This window comes from Corythoichthys intestinalis, chromosome 5 (assembly GCF_030265065.1).
Source record: "Corythoichthys intestinalis isolate RoL2023-P3 chromosome 5, ASM3026506v1, whole genome shotgun sequence".
Taxonomy (NCBI): Eukaryota; Metazoa; Chordata; class Actinopteri; order Syngnathiformes; family Syngnathidae; genus Corythoichthys; species Corythoichthys intestinalis.
Window position 1 is genome coordinate 57,628,676 of NC_080399.1, and position 8,460 is coordinate 57,637,135.

Consider the following 8,460-nt stretch of genomic DNA (forward strand, 5'->3'; position numbering starts at 1 on the left):
TGTCCCCTGTTCAAAAGTGCCTCCTGTAGGGCTCGTGTCTCATGTGTCCTACTTGGACGACCATTGATCATAGCGTTAACGATCTTGTTCAATTGATGACGATTGCCCATTCATTTTTTAGGGACTGTATTACATGCCTGTGATCAAAACAACGTGTCCAGTCAATGGCACGGGGGGCGGAGTTGGGTTTCAATGGCTCACGTTTGTATTTAAATGGGTCCTCACTGCGCATTGCTCAACAAACCACACTATGCAGCAGAGGGAGCTTTGACTGACAAGCCAGAAGTAATGCAGTAACGTCTATTCTCGTGACCACTTAAATAGTCAGTATTACTGACCCAACTTGAGCATTGGCTTGATTATCTGCAACAGTAAGTGCTACCTGTTGGGGCAATGATACGGACTTGATCAACTTGCTCTGTGTGTACAGAGTCACAATCTGTTTTAGTCTCATTGGAAGTCTCTCATTTCAGACGTGTTACAGGAACAAGGTTGAACTTGCTAGCTTGTCAGCAAAATTACTCAAACCTAAGCACTAACTCGTGTTCATCAAGCAGTAAGTGCTTTTTTTGGGGGGTAGTTTTGGTGACATTGAATACTACCTTGGTTCATAGTTGATATCAATTCAATATGTCCTCGACCAGAGAATGCATTTTCATTCATTCGTCCAAAAGCACTCAATTGAACCAGCCTTGCCAAATGTGGTGACAGCAAGACAACCCAAACAAATGCACTGACTTGTGTTTCATAAAGTAGTAAGAGCTACTTTTTGGGGTAGTGTTGCTCTTCTAATACCTCGCTCCATAAGACGGACAGGCGAGGGGTACTGATACAATTCACCGAGTCAGTTTCATTGACCCAACCTGAGCACTGGCTTGATGATATGCAACAGTAAGTGCTCTCTGTTGGGGCAGTCATGCGGACACAGTCAACTTTCTGTATATGTACAGTGACGTTCAATGGCCAATCCCATGAAAACAGAAAATCCACAAAATCTGTTGAGATTGTGACACTTCTCCTTTCTACTTGGATGACTTGTTGGTGAAACACTGGAACAAAGGCTGAACTTGCTAGCCTGTCGGCAAAATTGCTCAAACCTAAGCACTAACTCGTGTTCATGGAGCATTAAGTGCTTTTTGTTGCGGTGTATTAAAAAAAAAACAAAAAAAAAACTAGCTCTATACAAGTATTGAATATAACTTCAAGTTTTTATTTAATGGTTTACAAGTGCTCAATGTGACCACCGCCAGCGGCAAAAACTGAAAGCACGTTGCACTGTGACAATGGCATTTGTTTTCGCAACCTCAAGCACACGAAACGCCTTCTGCTGAGGTGTAGCCATTTTGAGCGTAAATAAACGTGTGATTTTCCGACAAAGACAAATTGAAATTGACACGCTTCCTGAATCAAACGAGCACCAATTCAGTCTATTTCAATTATTTTTAAATGAATAAAAGTGTGATGATTTTGGCACATTGTTTTTGAATCACCCTGTATATCAGTGCCTTGCCCATGAGAAAAAAGACATTCAGCAGCACAGTGACGTGCGGTCAGGGGAGGCAGAGCTTCACCTGTCATCATGACAAAAAATAATTATAGCATCAAATTTATATTAATATTTGTCCATTGCTTTTTATGTATGACTCATTTCAAACATTTTTTATAGTCAAAATCGCTGAATTTGCCAATTTCCTGTTCAAATAAAGAAATGAAACGAGAGGTGCGGCAGCAACGAGTAAAGCCCCACCTCTGATTGCGCAATCCATAACAAACTAGGTTGATACATGGAATTGGAGCGTGCTGGTTGCCGTACATCTGCATGTCGCCATTATAATGTTTCCAGATACGTTTATTTGACCTGATTTTCCACAGTCTGGCTAATGTCTTTAACCCTTAAACTTTAATGTTTGTTAGTGACATATTTAGTTTTGCTGATGGTAAATAAAACCACAGTGAAAAGGCACAGGTTGCGGCAGATAGTACTCTGCCGCACTGAAAGGGGGCGTACGTGAAACTGGATTTTCCGTCAAAAGTGGACGCGATTAACACCACACCGGAGCTAAAAGGTTTGCTTCAAACTGCGGGACAGAAGATAACTAGCACTTTTCAAACGGACTGGTACACCCGAAAAGACTGGCTATGTGGCTGTCCTTCGAAAAATCGCCTTTGCTGCTTTCCCTGCCTTTTCTTCTCAACTTGTGCCAATGTCTGGACTAACACGAGATATTGTGACATTAAAAAACTACCACGAAGCCTCAGCAAACATGAGAGCTCGACCACTCACATTCAAAGCCTGATTACTTTAAAAACTTTTGGAAGCTCAAGGATCGATTTGGCTTTGACGAACAGCGGAAGCTCAACGGTAGCAGCTACAATGCTAAGGTAAAAGAAAACCGAAAGAGTTTGAAAGACCTCATTAATGCATCCTGTATCCTAGTTAAACAGGAGTTAACATTTCGTAGTAACGATGAGCGTGTAAGCTCTTCTAAACGTGGCATATATGTAGTACGATTACATGGTTTTGCTGAGAAAGATGAAAGGTTAGCTAGACATTTGGACACATCCACTGTGTTTTCTGGCTTGTCAAATAGAACACAGAACGATCTAATTGAAGCAATCCTCTCCATTGAGGCGGAGAGATGTTTTAAAGTAAAGGAAAATAAGGAGGACTTTTACAAAAAGGGCGTAGGTTTGCATAGGGACGGTAGGGACATAACACTACCAACTTTTCAGGATGCTAAAATTGTCCCCACCAACTTTTAAGCAACCTTACCTTTATTGCATGATATAATGTTCAGTTATATAGAGAATTTAGATCTTTCAATAGTTCCATATGTTGTAAGGATAGAATTGACCCTACCATTATTAAGTGAATTATTTTCATTATGTTTATGTTTGCTAATAAAAACCAGACATTTTTTCAGGAAGTTTTCAAAATGTTTCTTTAGTATTTTTTGAAAACAAAGGTTTGAATCGAACAGTGTATCTTCTGAACCAATGCACGTAAAAGTTATTATCAGTAGATAAGGATTTATTTTGCATTGATCATTTTGCCTATTAATTAATTAAGTTCATATACATGAGAAATGTGGCCCTTTGCCCCCTTCATCCAATCTGTTTGGTCTTATTAATGTCCCGTCCCCAGCAAAAAGTGTACCTATAGGCAGGTTATGCTGTTATATCGTCCCTACGAATGTTGAGACCAAACCTATGCCCTTCCAAAGTAACGCCGGTTTTTGTGGTGAAGGACAGGCCCAAGACCACAAACAGTTTTAATTTCGATCTTATAAAAAAAAATAAAAATAAAAAAAAAGAGCTTAGACTAAGAAAAATACAATAGAATATTTAAAAACTAAATTTTGGCCTTAAATAACATATTCTTTGTTTTTCTTTTCACACTTTTTGTTTAGCAATCTGTAATAAATTGATTAAAGTATCAGAATTAAAAGTTTTAAAAACAACTGAATATTTCACTAAAGGTCAGAATTGAATTCTGTGGTTTTGTACACCACTCTTTACTCTCATTTATGTTGCATGAATTATAGAATTACGACGGCCAACACATTGAGTGTGTAGAGCAAATGCATGTTATTTTCTTACTTTTACGTATCGATAATATGTACCGTGTGTGCGTGTTTTGTGAAGAATGCTGATGAGATATGAAATAACCAGTAGCCAATTGAATAATGTAACCCCCGGTTCGAGATGACGGGGTTCTGTTATTAATGCAATTGTATTTGGGCAGAAAACTAGGTTCTCGGAGATTACAATAAGGAAAATAATGTTTAGTAACTGAAATAACTGGAGTCGAGATGAGTAACAAAATAATTGTATTAATACAAAAACTATTTACAATTTAAGCCGGCGATATATACACAAATATATACAATAAAATAACAAAAATTCAAACCAGACAGTCCGTCTAAATTCAATTCAGTTGGTTTCCGGGCATTAGCTCGCCATCTTCATCTGTTGGAAAAGTCTTTATCCAGTGTCTTTATCCAGTTTCGAATTCTTCATCCACGTCCAATGAATGGAATGAAAGGAGGAAACAAAAAACCCAGCCTGCATAACAATAATTAAATTACTGTATACAGCCTTTTATCAATAATTGAATCTTTTCCATAGCTATAGCTTTTTTTTCCTTTGTCTAAATATTACATTGTACCAGTAATATTCACATATTTCAAAAATATCCAAATCAAAGTTAATGCTTATGCATCTGCCATTCAAATGCAAAATAACATCATCATCTTAATCAATACAATACAATGGTTACATCATTCGGTGCTATAACATAACACAACAAACAATTCTTCATTGAATTTTAACTGTTTTTCACTCATTGCTAACGTTGGAGTCGCGCTAGCTTAGCATTAGCATTTCGCTAGCTTCGTGTTAGCGTCGCGATTAGCATTTCGCTAGCTTCGCGCCTAGCATTTAGCCAACTTGGCAAGAACAAAACAACTCACCAAGACGAAGTTTTTCTTTTAATGTGAACTTGAGTGGATGCAGGCTCCAATCCTCCGGTTCACATACACTATAAGTTCAAAATAATATTTTCAAATTAGCATCAAATTAGCAATGATGAATGTCTGCACTATTTTCCTTCATTTTGTCAACACTCACCGAGGAAATGTAATTTCCTTCTTATTATTTGTTCAAACGGCCTTATTTCAGCGTTGAGTCAATTATTTTATTTCTAGAAGGCTGACTTATTGGCTCCAAGCGCTGAGGAAGTTCACTACGTCCTTCCTCTTTGGCATCCAAGCGGAAAAGAACGTAAAATAAAGAACCTTCGAGACGATGTCTCGAGAGGGCGGGATCATGTTAATCGGACCAATTAAAATACTATTATCCTCACATGTGAACTCACAGGAGGAAGTCAAGCGTAAAACAACAACTATTTCCTTTTACAAAATAATTGCACTTTCAAAATAAAATGGCTTTATATTTTCTGTACTGGGTTACAATAAGCTACCTTTTTGGTTTATATATTTGGAAATCTGACACTAAAGGAGTCAATGCCTCACCAACCATGAACCTCACCGCACGTCACTGCAGCAGCACTTTTTTTATTTAGTGAACAGGACTTTGTCTGATTTGTGTACTGAGAAATTATTTTTATGTTTTATTCTCAGAACCTTTATTAAAAACTTTGCCAAGTTTTATGTAGTTAAAACAGTAGTTTTACACTCCAGTTCAATCAGGACGGTGTAATAAAATATAATGTTTGAAGGAAGTAGTCATCCATCTTGTCTTCACTGTTACTTACAACTAGAGGTTGACCGATATGGGATTTTCAAACGCCGCTACAGATATCTAAAAACATTTTCGGCTGATTTACTTTTTTTCAAACCATGTAGATTATGAGAGCAATTTAAAAAAGAAATGCTTCAACAGCTTCAAAATTACAATGCCCTTAGACTTAAAACAATTATTTCGGTCTAGTACTACTCAACCAACGAACGCAGGTCTTTTTTTTATGATTATACAAACTCAGCAGAACTGTCCTTTATTTTCAAATTATTAGACCCACCACAACATCATGAGAAAATGTAAACAAGTGAGCGTTTAAGAAGATGCTCGACATGCTAAAGTTAATGCTAACGTGAATGCTATGAGCTACATTTAGAGTGTAAGGACTACTCAGGCAACAACACCGTACAAGGCTAAAGCAACATTGCATATTCTCTCATGCATGATAAAAACAAAAATCTTACGGTATTGTTATAATATAATATTTACAATATTTACCTTCCTTCAAGCTGCTGCAGGGTCCAACCGTCAGGCGGTGGCGGCCACAGTTGCCAACACAGATGCCTGATCAAGATCCTTTTTTAATCGGCTTAATTTCTTCAGATAATCGGCCGATGGCTGATGTTGGAAAAAAGTCCATATATCGGCACAATAAATCGGCTGGCCAATATATCGGTCGACCTCTACTTACAACGTGCCAATAAGAACTTCAAGTTAAATTGTGAAAGTAATTTAAAAGAAAAGTTACATTTATTAAAGATGCACGATAATATTGGTTACCGATAATTATCGGCCGATAATGGCAATTATGACGTCACACAGATAATCCAGATTTTAAAAAATTAAACCGATAATGCAATCCGATAATTATATACTTGATTTAGCCTCCAAATGTGCGCAACTGAAGCAGTTTTGTCCAATTCAGCACCGCCGCCTCCTCAACCCCTCCCCCCTCTGAAGCCCCTGAGGGAGGAGGTGGAGGTACACAACAGAGGCAGTTGGAGATTATGACGGCTCTGTCACCAGCGTGGCTGGATTCATCCGCGTGTAAAACAAAACAAAAAACAACGCTCTCGCCATCTGCAAAACATTCACTGCAGAGGAGGGAAAAAAAACGTCCTCGTTTAACACCACTAACCCGATCAGCCATTTAAAGCTACATTACAAAGATTTTTGGAACGAATATGAGGTTGCTGCTTGCGCAAATGCTAAAGCTAAAGTGAACACACACATAAACTTAAGTAAACTAAGCTGCAGGGCTTGTGACGATGTGGCTTTCCCGGAGTTCGGTTGTTTGGGAATGCAGCTCAAAGCGGGTGGTAAACTCCAAGGCTAAACACCGGCACGAGACCGACAGTCGACAAGTCTTCTGACGGAGGCTGCCGGTCCGGCAGGGACTTCTGGCAAACACCCGTTTCTGGAGCATTCCCCCACGGCCCCGAATACGCCGAGCCGGCCGGAGCAGGCAGATATCCTGTACAAACATAGTTGCTGCCGCCACTCATCTCTGGTTCAACTCATCGAGCACCACGGCCAGAAAGAAGCCTGGCGCAGGTGCTAATTTGGCGGCCTGACGGAATAACGGGCACAGGAAATGCCGGATGAGAGATTTTTTTTTTTTACCAAAACGACCCGAGAACCAAAACCCCAGATAAAGAAATAATGCACTTTATATGACCACCATTATACGTGAAAAACATGCCGATAACATCCGTTTCACCACGGACATTTGGACAAGTGATGTCATGTGAGCATGCTTATCATGACGGCACAGTGGTTAGATAATAATTTCAACATGCACCAAACCACATTCACAATAAGTCAGACAGTCAGTAATACATTCAGTACGCTGTAATTTATAACGTCTTAATCAGATCATTCTTCTTAAATCTGGTCAAATAATTTTCCCCTTCTTGTTTTGAGTGTTAAAGACTCGTTAACAGATGAATCTGCCAGATTATTCCACTTCCAAGTACATAAATATTGCTATTTGTTCTTATTAAGTCCATACATCGAAAAAAATAAAAGGTCATTTTTCACCTAAATCAAGAAAAAAATGCTTTCAAATAATGTTTTGAACCATACCTATTCTAGAATAAAAAACAATCCTGATACATAAATTTTTTTAGGATTAAGTATATTTTATTGCTTAAAATAAGGCTGTTAAGCTTATTTTCAGCTAGCTGTTTTTCTTGAAGAAATCTGAGTGAAAAACACTTGAAGCGCTGGCAGATAATTTCACTTACCGTATTTTTCGGACTATAAGTCGCTGTTTTTTTCATATTTTGGCTGGGGCTGCGACTTATGTGTGGAATTATTAACACATTATGATATAATTTCACATGTTATTTTGGTGTTTTGCAGTGACACTGATGGTTTTGTAATCTGAATAACTCTTTATAGCTATGGCCACGTTCGCGTTCTGCCTTTGGCAGTGCATGTTCAATTGTATTATTGACTTTTTTATCTTGAAATGGATGCATTTAGTTTGTGGCGCTTTCACGCCCACGTGAGGGCGCACTCGCACTTGTTTACGTGAAGAAGAGTGCTCACACGCCAGAAGAAGACGGACAGTGAGTGAGTGGGCGAGCTAGCGAGAGAGAAAAGACGGCTGCGAACCTACTTTCATTGTTTATGCTTTTAAATGATCTCTACAGAGGCAACGCCTGCGTGTGTCATCTTTTCTGTTGTTGTTGTGTGTTTTCCACCCGCGATCGGACACTTAGAGCCAGTTGTGTGGTTGTTGAACGATGTGCTAATGATAGCGAACGCATGCTAACCTGTTACTTATGACTGTAATAGTACCTAATAATCATTTATTTACGTTGATGCGAACCTGTTTGCTATCGAGGACCAAATTGATTCAGCAAATTATACGGGCGTCCAGCATTGTCTTTTGGGAGTTCGCTGGATAGCCAGGACCGAGCCGTAGCGTAGGACAGTATATCCACATTTCGTTGTTCATGCACTGTACGCTGTACATTTATTTAGCATGTTGTTCTCTATTGTATTTTTATATTAAATTGCCTTTCAAGATGACATGTCTGTTCTATGTGTTGGATTTTATCAAGTAAATTTCCCCTCAAAATTCGACTTATACTCCGGTGCGACTTGTATATGTTTTTTTTCTCTTCGTTGGGCATTTTATGGCTGGATCGACTTATACTCAGGTGCGACTTGTAGTCCGAAAAATACGGTATT

The 8,460-nt window shown here is 38.7% G+C and overlaps 1 long non-coding RNA gene across 1 annotated transcript; it reads right to left on the reverse strand.

Annotated features, from left to right (window-relative positions):
- Nucleotides 1-3,400: 3,400 nt before the first annotated feature.
- Nucleotides 3,401-4,966, reverse strand: LOC130916127 (uncharacterized). The gene is made up of 3 exons (XR_009063230.1): nt 4,630-4,966; nt 4,473-4,540; nt 3,401-4,065 (listed from the first exon to the last, which is right to left on the reverse strand). It is a non-coding gene; the product is annotated as an uncharacterized LOC130916127 (long non-coding RNA).
- Between the last annotated feature and the right edge of the window lie 3,494 nt (nt 4,967-8,460).